Source organism: Chlorocebus sabaeus, chromosome 3, assembly GCF_047675955.1.
Source record: "Chlorocebus sabaeus isolate Y175 chromosome 3, mChlSab1.0.hap1, whole genome shotgun sequence".
NCBI classification, from domain to species: Eukaryota; Metazoa; Chordata; class Mammalia; order Primates; family Cercopithecidae; genus Chlorocebus; species Chlorocebus sabaeus.
In genome coordinates, this window is record NC_132906.1 from 2,972,051 (window position 1) to 2,997,751 (window position 25,701).

The following is a 25,701-nucleotide window of genomic DNA, read 5'->3' on the forward strand; positions in this document are numbered from 1 at the left end:
CTGGCCAGAGGGGAATCACCCATCCCAGTAACCACAACTTGAGTTCCCACAAGCCTTGTCACCACCATGCTAAATTGTCCCAGGGCCCTACTTACAACTTGAAAGGCAGTCTAAGCCACAGGGACTCCAATTCCCAGGTGGGTCCAAGTGCTGAACTGTGCTATAAGCCAGAGGACGATGGGGCGGGGCATGTACAAAAGTGCTGGTGCTACTCCTCCTCCAATCCCAGGCTGAACAGCTTGGGGCACCAAAAGAGTCACCCTCCTTCCGCTTGAGGAGTGGAAAGGAAACAGTGAGTAGACTTTGTCTTGTATCTTAAATACCAGCTCAGCTACAACAGATTAGGACACTGGTCAGAGTCATGAGTCTCCCCTTACAGGCCTTAGTTCTGATATGGTGTTTCTAGATACTCCCTGGGCCACAGGGAACTCCCTGGAGAAGGGAAGAACTCATTCGTGGCAATATTCATCACCTACTAACTGAAGAGCCCATGGACCCTGGATAACCAGCAGTGACACACAGGTATTACGTTGAGGTCTTGGGCGAAACACTGACACTAGCTTCAGGTGAGACAGGATATTTCCAGCTGTAATGGCTAGAAGGAAAGACTCCTTCTGCTGGAGAAAGGTAGAGGGAAAAGTAAAGGGGTCTTTGACTTGCATCTTAGGTACCAGCTGGACCACGAAGGCTAGAGCACCACGCAGGCCCTTGGGGTCCCCAATTCCAGTCCTTGGCTCTTGGACAGCATTTCTGGACCATCCCTGGGCCAAATGGGAGCCCACTCCCCTGAAGGGTGCCAGGCCAGGCAACATTCACCACGAGCTAACTGAAGAGCCCTCAGGCCTTACCAGAACATCAGCAGTAGCCTGGCAGTGCTCCCTAAGAACCTGAGAACATCAGCGGTAGCCTGGCAGTACTCCCTAAGAACCTGTGGTGGCACTGGCCACAGGGCGAGGCTTCTCGGCCATCGGATAGGAGAGGTAAGAGTGGGAAGCACTGCACCTTGCGGTGTGAGTCCCAGCTCAGCCACAGTACAACAGAACACCAAGTAAAATTCTGAGGTTTTTCACTCTAGTCCCTGACTCCCAGATAACACTTCTGCAAAGATACGGGACCAACCTAAGTGCCCACTAACCAATGAGTGGATAAAGAAAATCTGGTATATAGACACCATGTAATACACTCATGCATAAAAATGAAGGAAATAATGTCTTTTGCAGCAACTTGAACGGAGCTGGAGGCCATTATTCTAAGTAAAGTTAACTCAGGAAAACTAAATACTGTATGTTCTGTGGGAGCTAAGCTAGGAGGACACAAAGGCATAAGAATAATATAATGGCCTCTGGGGAGGTGGGGAGGAAGGGTGGGAAGGTGTTGGAAGATAAAAGACTGCACATTGGGTACAGTGTACACTGCTCAGGTGACGGATGCACTAACATCTTCGAAATCACCATGTAAGAACTTATCCATGTAACCAAAACCAACCTGTACTCCAAAAACTATTGAATTTTTTTTTTTCAAATGTAAGGAAAATGTCATTTGCAATAACAGGGATTAAACTAGAGATCATTATGTTAAGTCAAATAAACCAGACACAGAAAGAAAAATATTGCCCACTTATCTATGGGTTCAAAAAATCAAAACAATTCAATATATTGAGATAGGGAGAATAAGGATCGTTACCAGAGGATGGGAAGTATAGTTGTAGAGTGTGGGGTTGGAGGAGGGTTGATGTGTACCAAAAAACCAGAAGTTATAAGGCCTGGGATTTGCTAGCACAACAGGACGACTACAGTAAAAGACAACTTACTTGTACATTTTAAAATAGCTAAAAGAATATAATTGGATTATGTGAAGCACAAAGGATGAATGCTCAAGGTGATCAATACAGTTTATCCTGATGTGATTATTACATATTGCATGTCTGTATTAAAATATCTCAAGTAACTCATAAATATATACACTTACTATGTACTCACAAAAATTAAAATAAAAACATTTCGAAAATGTATGATACCAAAATAATAAGTGTTCAAGAAAAAAAGAATATGCTATCTACTGTTCAGTTTTAGAAATGAAAAGCACCAGAGAGATTCCATAATTACTGTAAGTAACTGTGTCCATTAAAGATTTAGTTAATGGTAAGTTTTATAAGTCATGTTAGCATGATTGATTGACTGATTTTGAGATAAGAGTCTCATTCTGATGCCCAAGGCTGGAGTGCAGTGGCGCCATCTTGGCTCACTGCAACCTCTGCTTCCTGGATTCAAGTGATTCTCCTGCCTCAGCCTCCCAAGTAGCTGGGATTACAGGTACCCGCCACCACACCTGGTTAATTTTTGTACTTTTAGTAGAGACAGGGTTTCACCATGTTGGTCAGGCTGGTCTCGAACTCCTGACCTCAGGTGATCTGCCTACCTCGGCCTCTCTTAAGTGCAAGGATTACAGGTGTGAGCCACCACACTGGGCCTGTTTGCATGAATTAAAAGTCACAGTAAAAATACTTATCCAAATAAACCTTGGCCACATTTCACATTTCTTCTATGGTAAGAAAGCTTAGCCTACTATAATTGTTGTATAACAATGTATTTAAAAGCCCATTATTTTCATCTCTACCCCCTCTTAGTATTTACCAATCCTTTTACTTAAGAATCCAAACTCATTCCTTGTGACTTCTGAGCTTTGTTTTTGAACTGTACTACACTGGCTTCTTAAATGAATTCTGCAAATTAGCAGAATTGTACTATGCAGTAGCAATATACTCAGTCTGTAACTGCTTTATTAGTTAGGGGCTGAAAACGTAAGAAAATAATTCCTTATAAGCACAAACAGCGTGAGAAAGCAAAGTGAAAGTATCTTCTTTAACATTTTAACATCACTAATGCTTATATTTTAAAATGGTAACAACAAAAACAATAGACAATACCTCAGAATCCAAAAGTGATTCCATATTTCTGTCTTGTCTGGATCCTGATGTGGCTGTTGTATCTGTAAAACATTATGAACAAAGAGAGTTATGAGAATACTTATCACCCTGAATTTTAAATACATATACAAGGCTGCACGCATTCACAAATATCTCAATAAAGTAGAATAGCAAAATAGAAATTCAGAGGATTAAAGTAGATTTAGGAAGAAATTGGTAATATGAAGAAAGACAGTAAAAATATTTCAAAGAGCCGAATATTGTATTTGAGTCTCACCTACTTTAATGTGTTTTAATAACAGCATGTAAGCATTAAAAAATTCTCACAGATATTCACTAACTTACCACTTCTGTTGTTTTTGTCAACAAAAATTAAACTGTCATTATTTGTGTATTCTTGTGGGGCACTTGCAATAACACCAGTATCATTTTGTCTTTGTCCATTTGCTGGCTTAATTGGTCCATCCTATTAAAAAACAACAACAACAAACTTCAGGAAACATTGTGTTTATTAACTCTACCACTCAATCATTCAACCAGTAAGACCTCAAACATTCACTGTGTCTATCAAATCATAGGCAATATCCTGCAAGAAGTTGAATATGTATATACAAGATAGATTCTGCCTTATAGTTGATTGAGGGTAGAAATATATGAAAACAAATAAAAACAGAAAAGTATAATTCACTAGTTCTACAACTGAAGTGAACCAAGTACAGTAAGGGCACAAAAGGGCTAACAGTCAGTTCTACCTGAGAAGTTCAGGAAATGCTGCAAAGATAGGGACTATTTTGAAAGAGACACAAAGTGTAGAGTGAGGACATTAGGGTTCCTATACAGGACAGCATGAGAAAAAAAAGTAAAAAAATAAAAAATAACAAAAAAGAGGCGTGGCGAATGAGGGCTACCAAAGTAATGATAAAACTGGAACACAGAGTGAATGAGATAAAGAGATAAAATGGGAGAATCAGGCCAAAACACAAAAATATGTATCCTATGTATCCCGCTACACTGTGAGCTTTCCCCAGGATGTAATAAGGATCCACGCAAAAGCAGATGAGTTCGATCATAATAAAAATATGTTAGAAAGGTCACCTTGGCAGCAATGTAAAGTTACACGAACAGAACATGGTGAGGGGGACAAAACTAGACAAGAGTATTTCAAAATTATGGGTCAGAGAGTGAATTACAGTAGTAAGATATAAAAATAGTAAGCTCATGGAAAATATGGAGCTTGGTGAGTGACTGGACTGGTGATTTGAGGGAGGGCTGAAACCCAAAATTTCTCCCGCTTCAACATTTCAGTGCTACTTACTAGGTGTTATTTACTAGGATAGGAAAACCAGATGACAGTAGGTCACAAAAAGTCAAAAGGGTCAAAATCAGTAGAATTAAATCATGCAAGCCTATAGAGAACTCTGAAATTTTGAAAATGAAAATAAGTACAAAAAATAAATTATGAGATTCAATTTTACAATTACATATTTCAACATTTTTTTCAAAAATATAAGATACACTTTTATTAATACATGCAAACATTTATTTCTGGAATATTGTGGTAACATGCACTTCAAATTGAGTCAAAAATTTTAATTTTAAAACATCAATTCAAAATGCTGCCAGAACATCCCTTTTTAAAAATTCTGAAGTTTGAAACTGTAGAAGAGAAATGCTTCTGTGATTACAGAATGATGAGGCGTTTTTCAGCGCTAGTATAACATGAGAGAGAAATGTAAAGCCCTGTTTTTAAAATTGCATAGCTTTCTTGTTCCCCTGTAAACAACATACAAATAATTCTAATCTCCTATTTACACCATATAGAATGGTACCTAAAAATTGGAGAAAGGATCTAGCATAAAAAATTAGGCTAAGATTATCCAAGCTGATGATTTAAGTTTTCAATACATCTATAATTTTCAAGCAGGAACCAAGGAAATATCATCAAGTACAGGAAGGTTCATGGAAAAATACAGATATATCATAGAGACCTCTGTTCATAGTATATCCCTAACAATATTGATCAGTATTTACTCCAAAATTAGTGTTTCGTAAATATTGCTGTAATAAAGAGTTTAATTTTACACTCTAAAATGATACATTAGTTAAACATGATCAGCTACCACTACCTGAAAGCTGGAACATTATTACTATAGAGAGAGAAAAATGGAAAAAGAAACGCTCCACTTGGACAAAGAATTAGTAATTGGAATTCTACAGAGTAACGTATGGCTTGAAAAGATAGATTTGCTAGAACATGAGTTGGGGCTCAAGAAAGTTTAAATTTTTTAATCTAAAATTCTAATCTAAGCTTAGAGTTGAAAGATACTAGAAAATATACTGTGATCATCTTTTCTAGTGATGGCATATTTCTAATTCATTTCCTTCTTATTTATGGCATATGCTTACAATATAACACATCTGAATTTATGCATCGTATGCATTAAAAGGAAATACAGGCCGGGCATGGTGGCTCATGCCTGTAATCACAGCACATTGGGAGTCGAAGGCGGGTAGATCACTTGAAGTCAGGAATTTGAAACCAGCCCGGACAGCATGGCGGGTGCACACCTATAATCCCAGATACTCAGGTGGTGGAAGCAGGAAAATCACTTGAACTAAGGAGGTGGAGGTGCAGTGAGCCGAGACTGTACCACTCCGCACTCCAGCCTGACTGATGCAGTGAGACTCCGTCTCACACAAAAAAAGGGGAAATACAAATATAAGCCATATTTTAGAAATGTGATAGATTTGTTAGTTATGTATATTATGTTACTTGTAACCCTCCATTGTATAGAAATCCATTTGTCCATGAATTTATTTACATTCCAAAATATGAGAAGCTTGTTACATGCAAGATGTTATTCTGGGTACTCCAGGATACAAACAAATATTTTCCTAACCTCCAGAAGCTCATACTAATGCAGGAGTTTTTAAATGATTACTTAAGTAGCTAAATACAAAAACTTCTGAAATCTAAAATTTAAGTATATAATACAAGGATTTTGAGTTGATATTTTCACAAACTACAATGCAAAAAAAAAATGAAATTAAAGTCTTCTATGGTTCTTAAGAGTCTCTGCTTCTAGAACTGGCTGTTATATTGGGCAAAATATGTATTCTTCATTTAGATGAAGAGTTTTAAAAGTGTATTCTTAATGAAATGACTTGGAAAACGCAGTGGAATCTCTTTGTAATACAGATTTTGAGAAGAAAATGTACATTTCTAATTTTCCACAATTGTTTTTAATTAGAGAAAAGGTCTTGCTATGTTGGCCAGCCTGGTCTTTAACTCCTGGGCTCAATAAATTCTCCCACCTCAACCTCAACCTCTTTAATAGCTGGGACTGCAGGTAGGTGCCACAATACTCAACTAAATTTCCACATTTTTTTTTGGTTTTTTTTGAGACAGAGTCTCACTCTGTCACCAGTCTGGGGTGCAGGGCTATGATCTCAGCTCACCGCAACCTCTGCCTCCTGGGTTCAAGTGATTCTCCTGCCTCAGCTTCTTGAGTAGCTGGGATTACAGATGTGTACCACCACACCTGGCTAGTTTGTGTATTTTTTGTAGAGACAGGATTTCAACATGTAGGCCAGGCTGGTGTGATCTTGGCTCACCTCCTGGGCTCAAGCTATCCTCCCACCTCAGTCTCCCAAGTAGCTGGGACTACAGGTGTGTATGTCACCAAGTCTGGATATATTTTGCAGGTCTCAAACTCCTGGTCTCAAGTGATCCGCCTGCCTCAGCCTCCCAAAGTGCTGGGATCACAGGCGTGAGCCACTGTGCCTGGCCAAATTTCTGTAATTTCTAATATTATTTTAGTCTAACTACTCAATCAAGGATAGAAACAGAGAAAAAGCTCTCTCTTAACAAGTACATGATACCAAAATAGTAAGTGTCCAAGGAAAAAAAGAAATGATATGCTCTCTTCTGTATAGGTTTGACAATGAAAGGCATCCGGGATATTCCATGATTACTATAATAAGTAATTGGATCCATTAAAGATTTCATTAGCCACAAGTATCATAAAGGTGTGTATGATTTAAAAGCCACAGTAAGAATACTTATCAAAATAAACTTTGACCATGTGTCAAATTTCCTCTATGGTAAGAAAGCTTAACCTAATTTTCCTGCTACATTGTATTTTCCGGGCCATTCTTGTTTTACCCTCACCCTGTTAGTATTTAACGATCATTTGTTATTTACCAAAGTAAAAAAAAAAAAAATTAACTCAACTAGTTATATTTCTAAAAAAGGCTTTCTCTAACCAACTATTCATTACAAACATAAAACAATAAGTAGACCACTGCTAAATTTTAAAAGTAAATATAGAAACCTAGATTCAGAATGAGAAAATTAATTTCATTAGAGCATTTTTACCTTGATATCAGAATCAATGTCTTCATAATCTGATGTAGGCAATAAATAATCAATAGTTTGTTTGCCAGAAAACCTTTGGAGCAAAAATACACATAAAAATTAGTGCATTCATTTCTTTAAAAATAATTTCCAAGATCATATCTGGATGTCTCCTACAAAAAAAAAAAAAACAAAAAAAAAACAAAAAAAAAAACAGGTGAGAGGTCAGCTATCTGTGTATTAAATAATATTTCTTAATACAATTAAAATTTAACCTGTTATAAAAGATTTTAGTTACCTCCTTCCACCTCTCCCAACATATCAAATATAGTCAATGAAGACACCTTCAGTTCCAGAACAAATCATGACAGCCAGAGCTATTGGCAGAACCTGAGAATAATAGGTCTTCACAAACTGTATGTCCTGGAGGCTGAACTGAAAATCCAATTAACGGCTTACATAATTTTTGTTACCTGAACTGTAACAAATTTGATAACCTTAAAAAAGGTAGAAAGATACAGTGTCTCAGCCAGGCACAGTAGTTCATGCCTGTAATCCCAGCAGTTTGAGAGGCTGAGGTGGGTGGATTGCTTGAGACCAGGAGTTGGAGACCAGCCTGGGCAACATGACGAGAACCCAGCCCTGAAAAAAAATAGCCAGGCATGGTGACACACATACCTGTAGTCACAATTACTTGGGAAGCTGTTGTGAGAGGACAGTTTGAACCCAGGACGTGGAGGCTGCAGTGAGCCAAGATCACACCACTGTACCCAGCCTGGGCAACAGAGTGAGACTCTGAGGAAGAAAGAAAGAAAAAAGAAAGGGAGGGAAAAGAAGGAAAAAAGGAACAGAAAGGGAGGGGAGGGGAAGAAAGGGAAGGGAGGAAGGAAGGAAGGAAAAATGGAGGGAGGGAGGGAACAAAGAAAAAAAAGAAGGAAAGAAAAAAGAAAAAACTGTCTTTTCTCCATTATCTCTTGTTCAAAGATTAATCTGTGTCACTTGAAAGTGGCAGTCTCGGTTCTTCAGTGTGAAAATCAATTCAGAAGGCCTTATTGCTTCCCTTTACCCTGAAACAGTACAAGGAGTCTAAAAGCTAAATATACAAAAGTCAGAGGACAAATGTATGTTATTATTAAAAACACTATTCCCAGAAGGATTAAAACAGTAAAATTATAAAATCCAATTACTTTCCCTGTGTAAGTCCTGCCCTATTCAGGTTCACATAAACTAGCAAGCCCTTTAAAAACTTTCAGAGGCTCTCAGATAACCGAGGAGAGAGATTGCTGGAAAAACACAGTCCTGGTAGTTGTACCTCTGTTTCCCTAAGGACTATCTATCTTCCTTCCTATGGGCTCCCACTTGTAGATTCCTCTTCTGCAAGGCTCTGTGGCAACCTCCACCTTTAAATATTCAGCCAGTGGAAGTACAAATTCCTAAAGGGGTGGGTTCCAATTACCAAACCCAGGAGTTCTCTATTTCCTGGAAAACAAGCTAAAGGGAATCTGTCATCCGCCCCAGCATAGATGTGGTAACAACTACTCAACTAAAGCTCCATGACTTATTTGCCAGCCAATCCCACCCCTGCCCTAGCCTACATGGGCATGGGAAGGATGTCAGTAGATTAGAAAAAGAGGCAGGTGAGAGGACACCTGTCCTGGGCCACAGATCTATGTAGTTCAGCCACCTCCAGGCCCCTGGTACTGGAGGGGCTCTGAGACACCCTCTGCAAGTTGTGGTGAAACCTTGAAGTGTGTCACTTGCTCCAATTTAACAAACAAAAAGGCAGCAACTTGTCCAGGACTCCTTTGAACCTATTTTAATATGCCTTTCTAGATAACTCCCAATGTCCTGTATGCTTCATTCCTATAACCTATCTTTATCAAATCTGTCATAAACCCTAATATTCTGATCTCTTTTCTATAACCCTTATTCCTACCTAACTCAGTGTTGTTTCTCTTCAAACTAGGCCTTTCTCTGCTAATTTCATACTTATCCTCTACCATTATGTTCACCAGTTAAGTCCATCTTTTCTTCTTCCACTGTTTTCCCTATTCCCACTTTCCCTTTCCATTACTAAAAAAACCCACCAACAGGATGATAAAAAAAAGGAAGAGCACTGAGCTTTCAAAGGAGTTCAGGAGTTCCACTCTCATTTCTGCCACTTCCTATAAACAAATAAGTAACTTTAACCTCTTTCAGTTTCAGGTCCTCCATCTGAGCAACCAATTGACCAGGGTGTTAAACACAGATTGAAGTACTAGAGGATATTTCAATTTCTCACTAAGATTCCTTAAAATCCTGAAATTCTATGTGCTTTTGATTCTGTCTCTAGAGAAAGGGGGAATACTTAGCTGGAAGAAATGGAAAAAAAATAACAGAAAAAAAAACCACCAAGAAAAGCAGAGAGGAAGGTTAAAACTCAAGAAAAGATTATAGAAAAATCAGATTTTGAGGAAAAAATTTCATGGAACTAGGCAGGGCAAACTAAAGAGAAAACTAAACTGGGAAGTCAGTAAATAGAGAAATCAATTAGAAACAGCCTCTAACTAGATGTGAAATATACTTATCATAACATGGTCTATATGTAGATACCCTTCACTTACAAGAAAATAATTCCTCTTCAGGTCTTGCCTGGTCTTGCTTATGTAAAACCCATGGTCCTGTGGCTATAGCTAAATGAGACCTGCCCTGAAACCTTTGAGGGTAAAAATGAGGCACTGGTTACCACCGAAATTGTTCAGTATATTAGGACAAACTCTTGAATTAAACAGGCTTCTAAGGAAAAGTGTGTAAGCCAGAGTTAATAGATAACTAGATCTGACTTTCTGAATTCATCTAATTTGTACCTGTACCTTGATCCCAGGGCTGCACGGTGTCTATCAGTCTATGCTGAGGGACAGAGAAGCAGCTTGGGAGTCCAGCAAGCTGATGGTCAAATCATAAGTCAGCCGCTTGTTAATTATCGGATCATGGCCAGTTAACTTCTCCGAACCACAGTTGCTTAATTAGTAAAAAGTTGGTTATAATAGCCTGGATAGTTTGCAAAGCTGTTGTGATGACTGTATGAGTTAAGCATATAATATGGTTTCTAGCCCAGAGTACAACACTCAACAGATGTTAGTTTCTTTTCTCTGTATTACCTTAGTTAACATATAATTTTTTAAAATCTGTGAATCCTACCTGATAGCAGAGTCTTCAGAACGCCCATCCACTATTTTTTAAAAAAAGTAAAATGCATTTTAATCAACAATAGAAAAACGTAGAATATTGAAAGCCTAAAAGGGCCTGGCGGTACCTGCTTGTAATCTCAGCTACTCAGGAGGCTGAGGCTGAAAGATGGCTTGAGGAGCCCAGGAGTTTGAGACCAAAGTGGATATATAACAAGACTCTGCCATATTCATTTTTAAAAGTTATGTACACTTTGATGAATGCTTTAGACCTTGTTTTTTAATGTTTTTTAAAGCATAAGATTAATGCTTTCTTACCAAGTATTCTTTTTCAGATTATACCTGGAGACTATACTAAAATTAATATTAATTACATTATTGTCAGCCAATTAATAATTTAAGAATTCTTACTTTCCCTTCTTTGCATCTATCAAATTCAATAGAGAATAGGATTTATAAAAATGTGATACCTACAAGTGAACTGCTATGTTCAATAATCATAATCCTAACTGAACTCTGTCAAATTGACTGGTATTATTAGCAAAATCTGTATTGTAAGCGAACAGTATCAAACTCAAATAGCAAAAAAATTCACAATAACACAAAGATTAACTCAGAATCAAGCAGAAATTCTGAAATAGAAAAATGCAATTGGCATACTATAGAATGCATCAGAGTCTTTTAGTAAAATAATAAATCAAGCAGAAGAAAAAAATTGTGAGCTTGAAGATGGGCTATTTGAGAATATACAGAGGACACAAAAGTATCGGGATATTTATCATATTAATATGCTTCCCCAGCTCCAAAAAGAGAAACAGTTATCCTAAGCTAATCACAGTAACTCCATTTGCTTTCCCAGTGCCTGGTTAGGAAAGAACATGTGATGTTACTCAGCCCATAAAATGTTGCAGGAAGTCCACTGCATAATTCTGAGATTTCTCTCTATTTCAAAAAAACATGAAGAAAATCAGCCCTTCTAGCCTTTGGATATTGTATTGTGAGAACACGATTTCTGGAGCTGTTGCTAATTAGCCAATCACGAAAGGGGACATGAACAATACACGGACAACAGCATAGCTGAAAGAGGGACAAGTGGTGATATCACCGAACCACCAAAACAACTCTAGTCCCTACTGTTTTAGCCACTTTTATTTATCTCATCTAGTATTTGCAGCCCAAAGCATTCTACCCGGTAAATTTCTCATGGTCTACAGGATAAGATCTACTCACCTCTATAGTATAAAAAAGGCAGTCATAAATTTGCCTTAGCTAGGTATTCACTTTATTCCCAACCACTCACATCTCACACTTTTCACATTAGCAAAAGTGAAGTGCTCGTAAACCCTGCAAAGTTCACTTAAGCATATTACCTTTTGCACTTGCTGCTCCTTCTGCCACAACTTCATTAGATGTTCCTTCTGCCAAACACACAATCTTGTAAGATGTTCCTTCTGCCAAAAGTGCAATCTCATTAGATGTTAGTTCTGCCATACAGTCTTGTTAGATATTCCTTCTTTAAACACCATTCTCTGCTTCCTGACCTATAAAAGTTCAACTAACCCTGCCTTCTTACCTTAAATCCTACCCACTTAAAGCTCTCATTTCTCACCACATAAAGTATCTGGCACATATTGAACAATAAATATGTAATAAAGGACAATTATAAGCTTCCAGAGGGCATCTTAGCACACAGTAAACACTTAATAAAGTAGCAAGTTATTACTTGATTACTTGATAACATTATTAGATGATAATGATAATAACAAGCTCCTGCATGTAGTTTTTGTTTTTGTTTGAAACAGAGTCTTGCTCTGTCACCCAGGCTGGAGAGCAGTGGCATAATGTCAGCTGATGGCAACCTCTGCCTCCCAGATTCAAACGATTCTTGTGCCTCAGCCTCCCAAGTAGCTGGGATTACAGGCATGGACCACCATGCCCGGGTAATTTTTGTATTTTCAGTAGAGATGGCATTTCACCATGTTGGCCAGGCTGGTCTCAAACTCCTGGCCTCAAGTGATCCACCTGCATCAGCCTCCCAAAGTGCTGGAATTACAGGTGTGAGCCACCATGCCCGGCCCTGACTGTATTTTTAAATGTTTGTATTCTGTGACATGAGAAAAATGCTTAACATCTGAAAGACACTTGACAGTTATTTCTTAAGTGGACAGCTCAATAAATGAATAAAAACACTGTTTTTTTGGGAAATTCTGTTGAAAAAACACGAATGAAATAGAGACAGCTCTATTCCATTATGAGCACCTTAAACACCAAAAGTATGTCTACCCCATCTTTGTCTTCTGCAACATGCAAAATCTAACTTACAGAAGTACCTTGATAAATATGCAAGAAATTAAAGGTATACTGACACTGTTCAGATTGTACAGTGTATTAGGTGTTACATGCAGATAGCAAAGTAGCATTTTTGTTATTGTGAAACATTTTTGTACTTTTGTTATAATTTGTTGAGCCTATAGTTGGGCAATCTGAATACTGATTATGATAATCTTTTGGCTAATGATATCAGTATCTTGTTCAAACAAAATTACTTTTACCATGACAATTGACTAGCAGGTAGAAGAACACATCTTGTTCTAAGAAAGTTAATATATGGCATTCAATTTTAAATTAGGAGTAATGAAGTCAATAATGGTGTGACCTTGATGCTGGAAGAATATGTAACATGGCCTATGCTTCTTAATAAGGAATTGCTTTTCTGGCTTCTGGACTCAGCAGGTATCTTTGAAAAATAACTTCCTATTGGTATTGGTGCACACTGGCTAAGTTTTGCAGTTCTTATTACCATTTGCTTATGGTAACAAAAAGGCATTGTTGGGTTTTCAATTTTAAAGATAGTCACTTTTTTAGTGACAGAAAACACTGTTTTCCACAGTTTCAATAACTTCTCTATCTAGTGAAGCTAGATATTAGATTGTAAACAGGTTTGAGTCAGGGGTTGAATGGTGAATTGTGGCTGAATAAAAACCTAGTGTGTTGGAGAAGTTGAATGTTTGTAATTTAAACTGCAGGGGTCTACTTATACACAGATTTTCTTCCACTTCTGGCACCTCAGACAGCAAGACCAATACTGCTCTTTCTCCTTTTCCTCAGCTTGACCAACTTGAAAACTATGAGGATAAAGACTTATCATGATCCACTTCCACTTAATGAATAGGACACATTTTCTTCCATGTGATTATCTTAATAACAGTTTATCTTCTCTAGTTTACTTTATCTTAAGAATACAGTATTTAATATATATAGCATACCGAATATGTCTTAACTAACTATGTTATCAGTAAGGTTTCTGGGCAACAGTAGACTATTAGTAGCTAAGTTTTGGGGAAAATAAAAAATCATACACAAATTTTCAACTTCACAAAGGATTGGCAACCCTAAATCCCACACTGTTCAAGGACCAACTATAATATTCATTTACTAAATGCAAACTACTTATTTTACAAATTAAATAGACTATTCAATTTTATAACAACTTCAATTTATAATATGACTATAAAGAAAATACACAACATCCTAAAAGTATTTTTTTCTTATTTATACAGAGATACAGAATTTTAGGAACCATAATTAAATAATTTTTTTCAGACAATACTGTTTGCCATTATAAATTACCTACAATGAAGTTCTTAAATATTTCTGAAATCTACTGAGGAAAAAATTAAGAATGTGCAATTTACAAAGGAATTTCTCAAACTTCTCTTACTTTTTTATCTATGGTACAACCACCAAGAGTAATTCACTATCAGAAGTCTTACCTAGATCGCTATTTTGAGAAGTGTTTCTTAGTATATTTTTTTCTTTGTAGTCAGAAAGTTGTTGGCAAATTCTAAGTATAAAAAATAAATAAAATTACTATTAATATTTTAATACCAATATAAAATATTTACCACATATATTAAATTATTCTAAAAAGTGAGGATTTTGTTGCCTTATTTCGGTAGGCCATTACAAAGATTGAATGAGATTAACATTTTTTAAATTTGAAGCAATAAAATAATCTGTTCTTAAGCTTTATTGCTGAAACTATCTTGGAATTCCAAATAAAACCCAATGTGTATTTTTTCATAGGTTCTAATATTCATATATTGTAATCTTCAGAAAATGTTTTTAAGTCCTAATTTTACAAAAAAATAAGAGTCCTAATTTTACTTATTAGTTGTCTTATTCTTTGTGGCTTGTAATTCAGGGATTCTCAGTATCACCCTCTGCATAAGAGAGAATTGAGACTTTTTACCACCTGAGAAAAGACATTGTAAGGATAAAAAGGAGCTGCAGGGTACAGATCTGGTAGCAAAGAAAAGACACTCTGAATGTCAAAACCTGGCTTACACTACTATTCCTTCTCTACAGACTCAAACTCTGAACAAGCAGACCTTTATTACAGTGATGCTTAATCTCCACATTCATTTCCAACTGACACGGAAGACAAAATGTATTTGTAAAGGAGATGTATGTCGACATTTTCTTATTTCTGAGGGACGTACTCACAATACATTTCCACACAACATCTCAAGTGTTACTCAGCTTCGTTCTCATCTTATAGATCACCTTACATGAATATTTTTGTAGTGTAAATCACAAAGACTCACACCGTCTCCTCAGGGTTAGCCAGCAAATAGTCAAATGATCTCCCAGTGACTGTGCAAGATATGTAGCACTTTCAAAATTTATGTGTCATCCTTATGCAGGGGCCATGCAAATTTTCTCTGTATTGTTCCAATTTTAGGATATGTGCTGCCAAAGGAAGCACAAAGTCCTATTTTTGTATATGGATAGTGATGAGTCACAGATAAGCCTTGACTCTGATAAATCCAACTAATCTACTGAGATTCCAAGAATTCTACTGAATGGCTTCCTATGAGGTAAAATTTGAAAATATTTTTAAAACTTCAGGTAGAGATGCAAGCAGTTTGGGAGATTTTCAATACTGTGGAAAACAACTGTCTTGAGGGGCCCACTGCTCTGCATAAGGGTGATATGAGACTTTTTACCACCCAAGAAAAGACATTATAAGGATAAAAAGGAGCTTCAAGATACAGATCTGGTAGCAAAGAAAAGAAATTCTGAACTCTTTCTACAACATGATTTGAACCTCTCTGACAGTTTAGAACAACCCTAACTAATATTCACACTAAAGAAAAGGTCAACAAGGGCTTCAAAGGATAACATACCATGAAGGTCTTAGCTATGTCTAGGCTAAGATGTGGGTTCCACATAGGTTTTACATGTTGGGGGAAGGGTCATGTGCTGTTTGTGGTTAAAGCTAGAAGGTCCAGCTGCCAGAACAGGGTGCTGGTGCTTTGGGAACAATGGTGTAGGAACAATGGGAACACATAAGCTTAGGTATGTGAACTAAAACAGCTGTAACTTTGAAGTCTATGCATGTATCACCATGAGGACTGAGGGTTCTGAATCCAGTAAAGGCATCCTGGTGGCAAAGGTCAATCATTAATAGACTACAAGACCAGTTTCAATGGCATCAATGCAGCAACAGGATCGACAGAAAGAACAGACTGACTAGAATGTCCTTTTTCTCTCCTCCTTCTGACTTGTAAAAAGATTTTCTACCTTGGAATTAGGGAACCCCTTTGGTTCTTGAAAAATTCAAAGAGGAGGATATAGGAGATAGCCCACAGAAGACAGTACAAGACTTTCTGCTAAACTGTCCATTTCAAGACCCAAATAACTAATTAGAAAAATAAAAAATGTCACACTATTTGTATCCCTTGTACAAGGGTTACTCTTGGAATAAAATGGACAACATTGAGATTCCTAAAGATAAAGGTTAAAAGTCCTGAGATAAAGAATCCTGCATCAATTGCCACTTCTATCTAGTCTAGCCTTTTCCTTGATTTCTGGCTGATGAAGTAGACTAAATCACTGCCTCTCCTGAACTGAACTAAGAAATATCATACAAGATTTGATAGTTATAAGTATTTTAAACCTTAACATTTTGTGTTAATAGCCTTTCAATGTAAACACTTACTTAATATAATGCCTAGAAACAGCATAGTCTTCTGCTGTTCGTCCATATACATCTTGAGAAAAGACATCAATATCTAGCTGAAGAAGAATGCTGACCATAATTTCTGATCCACAACATACAGCAAGTATGAGGGCTGTTCTAAAATAACAGAGATAAACTTCACTCTTAGGGACTCTAAATTTTAAAAGCTAATTTGGTATGCCTTACCAATTTAATATCTTACCTGTCCACGTAGAATTAAACATTTACATGTGTTAACATACATAAGCATCAGAGGTGCACAAGCATTTGTCTTGGTAAATTACCACCAAGGCTAAAAGAAAGGGACAAAGAGGAAGCCTCTTGTCCCAGTCAACTATTATATAATAGAAGTTGCTAAATAAAGTCCTTTGATGGGCAAGAAACCATGCTGTGGTCACTTATCTAAAGTAGGCAAAGTTTTAAGTAAAGATTTCTCCACTGCTTTCCTGGACTTACATGTCGTAATTAAAAATAAACTAAGGGACCTATCAGTAAGAGCTGTTTGGAAGGTGAAAGCAGTAACATTAATAATTATGGTAATAATAGTAGTCACAGGATTTTCAGTTAATGATGATGGTAACCTAGCATGTGCTAGGAACCACATTACATGCTATATATATAATCTTTCTTTCTTACACACAGCCACCCATGAAGGATATATTATCCTCCTTTATTATCCTCTTCATACAGGACAACATATTTGGTGATAAGTAATGTTTCCAAGGTGATATGGCTTGGCTGTGTCCCCACCCAAATCTCACCTTGAATTGTAGTAATCCCCATGTGTCAAGGGCAGGACCAGGTGGAGATAATTAAATCAAGGGGGCACTTTCCCCTATACTTGTCTCATGGTAGACAGTAAGTCTCATGAGATCTGATGGTTTTATAAATGGAAGTTCCCCTGCACAAGCTCTCTTGCCTGCTGCCATGTAAGACTTTGCTCCTCATTCACCTTCCACCATGATTGTGAGGCCTCCCTAGCCGTGCAGAATGGTGAGTAAATTAAACCTCTTTCCTTTATAAATTACACAGTCTCAGGTATGTCTTTATTAGCAGCATGCAAACAGCAACGTCACACACCTAGCAAGTGGGAAAGCTAGGAATTAAACCCAGTCTTGTAAGAATCTAAAGCTTAGCTCTATTCTCTTTATCACCCACCTACAATTTTCCTTCATTAAAGGAAAAGTGTATCCACTTAAAACTATCTTCACTCCCTCTGCCCACACAAACTAAAAATAAAAACATCAAAATACACTAGATATAAAAAAGAAAAAAAAAAAAGATGAACCCACAGTATCTGGTAATAGCAATTAACCATCATGTAGAAATAACTTGTCATCAATATTCTTCAAAGAATGCAACTTAGCGCAGAGTCCTCCAAAAGGCAAAATGATTTTCTACTCCTATTTATGTTTAATAGAGAATATTTAATGGAAAAGAATATAAGAAGCAGAAGATAAAAGCCACTATAAAAACATTATGAATCCGTTCAATACTGAGTCAGAAAGTAAAAGTTTGCACTTCAGAAAACTAACAAAACTAATATGAAATCCCTTTAGCTAATATAAGTTCATATGACAAAAACATCACATCACAAATAATAAACATCAGTCAACATAATAAGAGAAGATGAGTCCTATATATGCCCTTCTTCACATTCCCCAGTCCAAATAATTGTCTTTCTACTTAACCGATAATTTGTGTTGGTATTTTTTACTATATCCCAATAAGTTAATCTTCTTATTAATTTATTATTTCTGACTTGAGTGACTGTTACTACTCTAGAGCAATACAACTGTAAAAACAACAACAACAACTAGTTGAGGACTAAGCTCTGATTTTTTTTTCTTTCCCAAATTCCTATTTAAGGGGTCTGGTGAGTCATGCCTTACAAACCATAAATTCTCATCAGATGGGCTTTATTGAACCCTATATATCAGGACTTACTTTCCAACCTGACTCTGGCATAACACTATGAGACAAGGGAAAAAATCAAAATATTTTATCCCCAAAAACATTTCTTTGCCGTAGCTTGAAACGGCCCTGCAAAGCTGTCCTTTGTGGGGGAAAATTTGCATCTGTAAAGACTCTCTATTAACACAGCAAGATCTTTTTCTTCCAGGCCCTCCCAACTCTAAAGAGATTAACTAATAGTCTACCATCTTTTAAAGATCTGGGCCGGGTGCGGTGTGGCTCACGCCTGTAATTCCAGCACTTTGGGAGGCTGAGGTGGGAGGATCACGAGGTCAGGAGATCGAGACCATCCTGACTAACACAGTGAAACCCCGCCTCTCCTAAAAATACAAAAAAATTAGCCGGGCGTGGTGGCGGGCGCCTGTAGTCCCAGCTACTCGGGAGGCTGAGGCAGGAGAAGGGCGTGAACCCAGGAGGCGGAGCTCGCAGTGAGCCCAGATCGTGCCACTGCACTCCAGCCTGGGCAACAGAGTGAGATTCTGTCTCAAAAAAAAAATAAAATAAAAATAAAAGATCTGAATAGGAAACATTTGTCATCTATTGTCTCTAAGGGCAACTACTATAAGATATCAAAAGAACCTTGGTCTCCACAATCTTTTATCTTAACCTGAACATTTCCCAGGTCTTTAGACAAACTCAACCAATTAACCAACTGTCAACCAGAAAATGTTTAAATTTACCTATACCCTGGAACCCCCTGCCCTTTGAATTGTTCTGCCTTTCTGGATCAAACCAATGTATTTCTTAAACGTATTTGATTGATGGCTCACGCCTCCCTCAAATGTATAAAACCAAGCTGTGCTTCCATCACCTTGGGCCCATGTTCTCAGGACCTCCTGAGGGCTATGTCATGGTCACTCACATGTGGCTCAGAATAAATTTCTTCAAATAGTTTACAGTTTGACTCTCTGTGTCAACATAGTGTACCTTTTAAAGTTGTCAACAGCATTTAAATTTGCTTTCTTCTTTACTAAAAATTCCACCATTTGCTGTTTTTGTTCAAGTACGGCAAGTAAAAATGGTGTAAGTCCACCCTGTGAAAGAGCAAAAACAAAAAAGATACTTGTACATTCATGTTTATATCAGCACAATTCACAATTGTAAAAATATGAAACCAGCCCACATGTCCATTAATCAACAAGCAGATATATACACATACACACACCACGGATTGCTACTCAGTCATAAGAAGGAATGAAATAAACGCATTCACGCTGGATGGAATTTGAGAGCATTATTCTAACTGAAGTAACTCAGGAATGGTAAACCAAACATTACATGTTCTCACTCACAAGTAGGAGCTAAGCTATGATGGCTGCACTAAAATCGTAGAAATCACCACTAAAGAACTTATTGATGTACAAAAATAAATAAATAAAATAAAAATATCAATATTTAAAGTAAAATCTTAATTATTTCTAAATATTTTTATTCAGGTTTTGCTTCCAAATATGTAAAACTGACCCTCAACATAGGTCAATGTTAAAAGAGATGCCCATCAATCAATGAGTGGATAAAGAAACTGTGATATATATATACAATGGAATACTACTCAGCCATAAAAGGAATGAATTAATGGCATTTGCCACAACCTGGATGGGATTGCAGACTATTTTCTTAGTGAAGTAACTCAGAACTGGAAAATCATACATCTTATGTTCTCAGTCATAATGGGAGCTAAGCTATGAGAATCCAGAGACATAAGAATGACACAATGGACTTTGGAGACTCAGCGGGGAAGGCTGGGAAGGGAGTGAGGGATAAAAGACTACAAATCGGGTTCAGTATATACTGCTCGGGAGATGGGTGCACCAAAATCTCACACATCACCACTACTAAGAACTGACTCATGTAACCAAACACCACCTGTTCCCCGAAAATCTATGGAAATTAAAAGTTTAAAAATAAATAAATGCATTTCAAATATTTTGAAAACAAAACTAGTTGATCTATACCTTGTTTTCTGATTCAATATTTGCACCGTAAGAAAGTAGTATTTTTGTCATTGATTTGTCCTCATTATAGATGGCATAAGGTAGAGTAGTGTTGCCATAGACATCTGGGATATTTGGATCAGCGCCATGTTCTAGCAAAATAGTTGCACATTCCTCTTCCTGACATTGGACAGCCTGTCAGTATTAGACCAAGAAATACATCGTAAATTCTAGGAAGTGAAAACAAACATTCCACAGGTTTGACCAACTGGTTATACTCAAATGAGATAAATACATTTTTATTCTATATACTGAATTCAAATCCATCTCATGCTGAAATAGTTGGCTACTATATACCTTTATGAGAGCTGTCCTCTTTTCCCCATCCAAGACGTGAAGTTGACAGTTTCTGTGCAGCAGGAGTTTTACCACTTCTGGATGGCCATTGGCACAGGCCAAATGTAGAGCAGTCCTGAGAGTGGGAAGACTTTTTAGTCATAGTGCATTATCTAAAAACATACAATGATTCATTGTAAACACTGAATAGCTTGCTATTCCTCTGCCTTCAAAACAAATATTTAATTTTCTTGTGAAAAAAGCACAGTATTTATTAGCTTTTACTACTCACTACATTAATAAAAGAGCAGCTAATTTGAACAGACAGATTGTGGCCCTCAGATTCCATTCAACTTGGGCTGCAGTCATACTTTAAATTAAACTCTGTCACTTCCTAGCTATCGCTTAGCTATTTTGTGCCTGAATTTCCTCATCAATAAAATGAGAATGAGAATAGTAGCTCTCTCATTGAAAACTATGATGCCTAAACGAGACTCTATGCAAAGCATTTAGAACAGTTCCCAGCACAAGTAACAGCTCAATGATTATTAGATATTATAATTTTTGCTATCACTAAGGGAGGAGACCACTCCTCATATTGTCTTATGCCCAATTTCTGCCTCCAATGAAAGAAGAAGTAAAAACTACAAAGGCAGAAATGAAATCCACAGGCAGACAGCCCAGCGCTGTACCCTGGGCCTAGTAGTTAAAGATTGACCCCTGACCTAACCCGTTATATTATCTATAAATTCCACACATTATATGGAGAAGCACTGTAAAAATCCCTGTCCTGTTCTGTTCTGATCTGATTACCGGTGCATGCAGCCCCCAGTCATGTACCCCCTGCTTGCTCAATTGATCACGACCCTCTCGTGGACCCTCTTAGAGTTGTGAGCCCTTAAAAGGGACAGGAATTGCTCACTCAGGGAGCTCGGCTCTTGAGACAGGAGTCTTACCAATGCTCCCAGCCGAATAAACCCCCTCCTTCTTTAACTCGGTGTCTGAGGAGTTTTGTCTGCAACTCATCCTGCTACATTACTACTACTTAACAAAGACAGTTTAAGTAAGTAAAATAATACAATTATACCTACACTTTGAGGTATGTTTTAAAGATTAGAGCTGACACTGTATGTCAATAATTCTAACGTGCTCATTTTCTATTTTAACATTTCTCACATTGGTATGCCACTTATAATTCATAACTTATTATAACTATAATTGGCAATACTTTAAAAATTCCTTTATTAATAATATATAAGACTAATGGGGCATCATACAATTCATGGTACCTCACATTAAGTAGAGTATGATACATACAATAGGTCTAGGACAGTTCTACCAAGATGACTGGCATTTAAATAAATTTTAGTTCTAAAAAGCACTATAGCAAAAGAGGGCTGGAGTTAAAACAACAACAAATTTTTTAAACAAGTAATTCCTATTTTTATTTTCAAAAATATTTAAGCCAACAGAAACTCTGGATTCAAATGAATAGTTATGGCTCATTTAATTCGGTACTTAGATTTACAGAATGTATGTAAATCAGGTATTTCCAATGACTAATACTAGGATTTAAATTTCCAAAATGGCAGTTGAAGGTTCTCTTTTACTATTTTCTACCTTCAGAAATGCTTTTGTATGAAAGGAGGGAGGAAAATCTTCTGCTGGGACGAAGTCTTCATACTGCAATGTTAAGTCTCTTCAGCTTGCTCAGCCTAGGCAGGTACACATAAAGTTTTTAAGGATGGAAGGTCCTGACAGTAGTAGAGCTTATGGTCCATGACCAGGAAAATTAAGGAGCATGGACACAAAGGGTGAGGTTGGGGCAAAAGTTTAATAAGCCAAAGAATAAAGCTCTCTGTAGTGGAGAGGGGTGTCTGAGTGGACTGCCAGGTTACAGTTGAATTAAAAAGATTTTATAAAAAACTGCTCTCATTTCTGTAACTGCTTGAGTAACTTTTCTTAACTATAAAACTGTCTTCACAACTCCCCCTCATCTATGTAGGTGTGGGTATGTCTCTAGACAAGCATAAAGCACTGCTTCTTTTGTTTGTACAACTGTGGGTTTGTTTTAGGTAGGCACCCCGCCTCCCTGTGCAAGTTCCCACTGTGTATATGCCTGAAAGGTGAAGGAAACTTTTTCCTGGGACCTCGCTAATCACACACAGAACAAAGGGACTTTGCCTGCCTTGTCTGCTTATCTGGGCAGGTGCACTGCAGGCTGTCATTCTGCAGGCAGGCAGCTTCTGCAGTCTGAGTTTTTCTCCAAGCTGCTCTATTTTGCAGCTGTGCACTGTAGCTGTGATTTTTCAGGCAGACAGCATTCCTGAGGACCAGCCTTAACTGTTTACCTATTTCTTCCTTTTCTTCTCCCTCAATATGTCTGTATCTATTGGCACCTTCAATGGCTACATATTGTTCCATCCTATACACGCACTGAAATTTGTTGATAAAATCCACTATATGACTTCTTCTTAAAACATTGCTATTTTCAGCAGTACTAAGGAAAACAAATTAGATGTATCTAATAACTTCCTAAAGATACTTCAGTATCATGGAATTGGTGCATAAAGGGCATATACATTTTTAATGTAGCACTTACCACCAAATTGTCTATTTGAAAAGCCATCAGCAACACTTTTTACTTAGCCTTATAAGTACCACTGCTCTTCATCCTCACAACTTTGTAGATAAAAAACAGTATTTTATTCTTCTTTTAACTTAAATTCCTTCTCTTACCAGAAACACTAAACATGTGCATAGGTCAATTGTAGAGCTGTGTTTTCCTATGTGTGTAGGTCAACTGCAGAGCTGCAAAAAAGTACTTTGCCCAATTTTAAGCTTATTTCCTTGTTGATTTCAAAGAATTCTCTGTAAAATGAAAATACACGGTTCAACTGATATGTGTATATACATGTATGTTGTAAATACATTGCAAATATGTTGTGTTTTATCGATTTTTTTTCTTATATATGGGGTGTTTCCATTTCTATTTTGCTAAACCAACCTTCAAAATGCTTGCTTGTGAGTTCCTTAGGAAGGTCTTTGTCAACATAAAAATGTGTCTGTATAAACAGGCACTTGTGTTTTCTTCTGGTAGTTTTCTTTTTGTATATTAAACATTTTTTAATCTATATTCCATCCGGAACCTATTTTTGTGACATATTTAGCTAGTTTTCTCCAAACAGCAGGCACTCCATTTACAAATAATTCATCTTTTTCTACTAATACGAAACGCCACCATTATCAAGTGCTATATTCTTTTTTATATTTGGGTGTTTCTGGATTTTGTATTCCATTCCATTCATGTATGTCTTCCAGCTGTTAGTAAACCATTTGTAGAAATTAAAAGCACATTTTGATATCTGCGAAGGCAAATTGGTTTTCACTGCATTACAAAAAAATTTTAATGTCATCATAACAATAAAATATAGCATGTGCAATTTTTAAATGTTAAAACTTTGGTGTTTTTCTTTGGGGTAGGTGACATTGATAAACACAGAAAGAGCTCCCATCTTGAAAGAAATAATTCTTCCTATCCAAGAATACGAACCATCTTCCCACTTTAATGTTTCCTTCTAAGGTTCCTCAGTAAAGTATATATTTACATAGGGGTACATGGATATAAAATGGATATTGGATTTTATCCAAAGAATTTTTAGCCCAGAAGTTAATATATTATGGGAACTGTTTCTCTCATTACATACACTTTTCTATAATGTGAATAACATGTTTTAAAGTGTGCACTTGAAAAATAAAATATCGGGCCGGGGGCGATGGCTCATGCCTGTAATCCCAGCACTTTGGGAGGCCGAGGGGGAGTGGATCATCTGAAGATCAGGAACACGAGACCAGCCTGGCCAGCATGGCGAAACCCTGTCTCTACTAAAAGCAGGAAAAAGTTAGCCAGGTGTGTTGGTGTGCGCCTGTAATCCCAGCACTTTAGGAGGCTGAGGGCGGGGGCTGAAGATCATCTGAAGGTCAGGAGTTCGAGACCAGCCTGGCCAACATGGCGAAACCCCGTCTCTTCTAAAAAGAGGAAAAAGTCATGTTGGTGTGCGCCTGTAGTCAAAGAAAGGCACTTGGGAGGCTGAGGCAGGAGAATCGCTTGAACCCGGGAGGCCGAAATCAGGCCACTGCACTCCAGCCTGGGTGACAACAGCCAGATTCCGTCTCAAAAAATAAACAAAAAATAAAATACATAGACTTAATTTTGGAAGTTAAATCACATTAAAGTTGTCTCTGAAGTGCACTATAGGGCAATCATGGCAGCGTGTGGTTTTCGTTTTGGGGCTCATGAAGAGGCCTGGGTCCTGACTCCTCCAAGGCTCCCACATCCCCGGTGCTGCGGGGCCTGCGGAGGCCAGAAAGCTGGGCCGGTGACAGGAGGGCTCCCCCACCCTGTCCCCAGGGGAGGACTTGTCCCAGTTCCCCACCCTCCCAGCCCCCGCCCGGCCCGTTACCTCTTCTTCTTGTCTCTCTTGTCCAAGCCAGGGTCCCTGAGCATGAGGATGAGCTCCACTCTGGGGACTATGCCCCACCAGGCAGCTCTGTGGAGATCGTCGAGATCCTCCAAGCAGACGTCGTACCCAGGCTCCAGGAAGGCGCTGTCACAGTGCTCCACTCCGCAGCCCGCGCCGTCCTGGCTGCAGCTCCCGCAGCAGGGGAAGCAGCGGCAGCACCACCTGCCCACGCTGCTGCCAAAGCCAGAGGTCTTCAAGGCAGACGTTGTCGGCTTCTGAGAAACCTCAGTCCCCATCTGCTTTTCCCAGCCTCGGGAGCCTCCTATCGAATGGATCACCTCAGCCACCACCTCCAAGCCGGAAACGCAGTTTCCACACTGGTCGGAGAGTAGCGCCAAACCCAGCCTTTACAAGCGAGCGGCGCGCGCACCTCTGGGGCCTCACTGCACGTGGCAGCAACTTCCGGTGGGTGGTCAACGGCTCTCGGAGCCGGTCAACGGCAACTGAGCGTGCCCGTGC

The 25,701-nt window shown here is 38.0% G+C and overlaps 1 long non-coding RNA gene and 1 other non-coding gene across 2 annotated transcripts; both read right to left on the reverse strand.

Annotated features, from left to right (window-relative positions):
- Positions 1 to 449: 449 nt before the first annotated feature.
- Positions 450 to 25,478, reverse strand: LOC103214533 (putative ankyrin repeat domain-containing protein 26-like protein). The gene is made up of 13 exons (XR_012092695.1): positions 25,183 to 25,478; positions 20,741 to 20,855; positions 20,405 to 20,578; positions 19,377 to 19,483; positions 16,455 to 16,592; positions 14,224 to 14,294; positions 11,821 to 11,901; positions 10,464 to 10,494; positions 7,305 to 7,377; positions 3,272 to 3,392; positions 2,927 to 2,988; positions 849 to 887; positions 450 to 761 (listed from the first exon to the last, which is right to left on the reverse strand). It is a non-coding gene; the product is annotated as a putative ankyrin repeat domain-containing protein 26-like protein (long non-coding RNA).
- LOC119620123 (U6 spliceosomal RNA) lies at positions 15,112 to 15,218 on the reverse strand. Its single transcript, XR_005236587.1, has one exon. It is a non-coding gene; the product is annotated as a U6 spliceosomal RNA (small nuclear RNA).
- Positions 25,479 to 25,701: the final 223 nt, after the last annotated feature.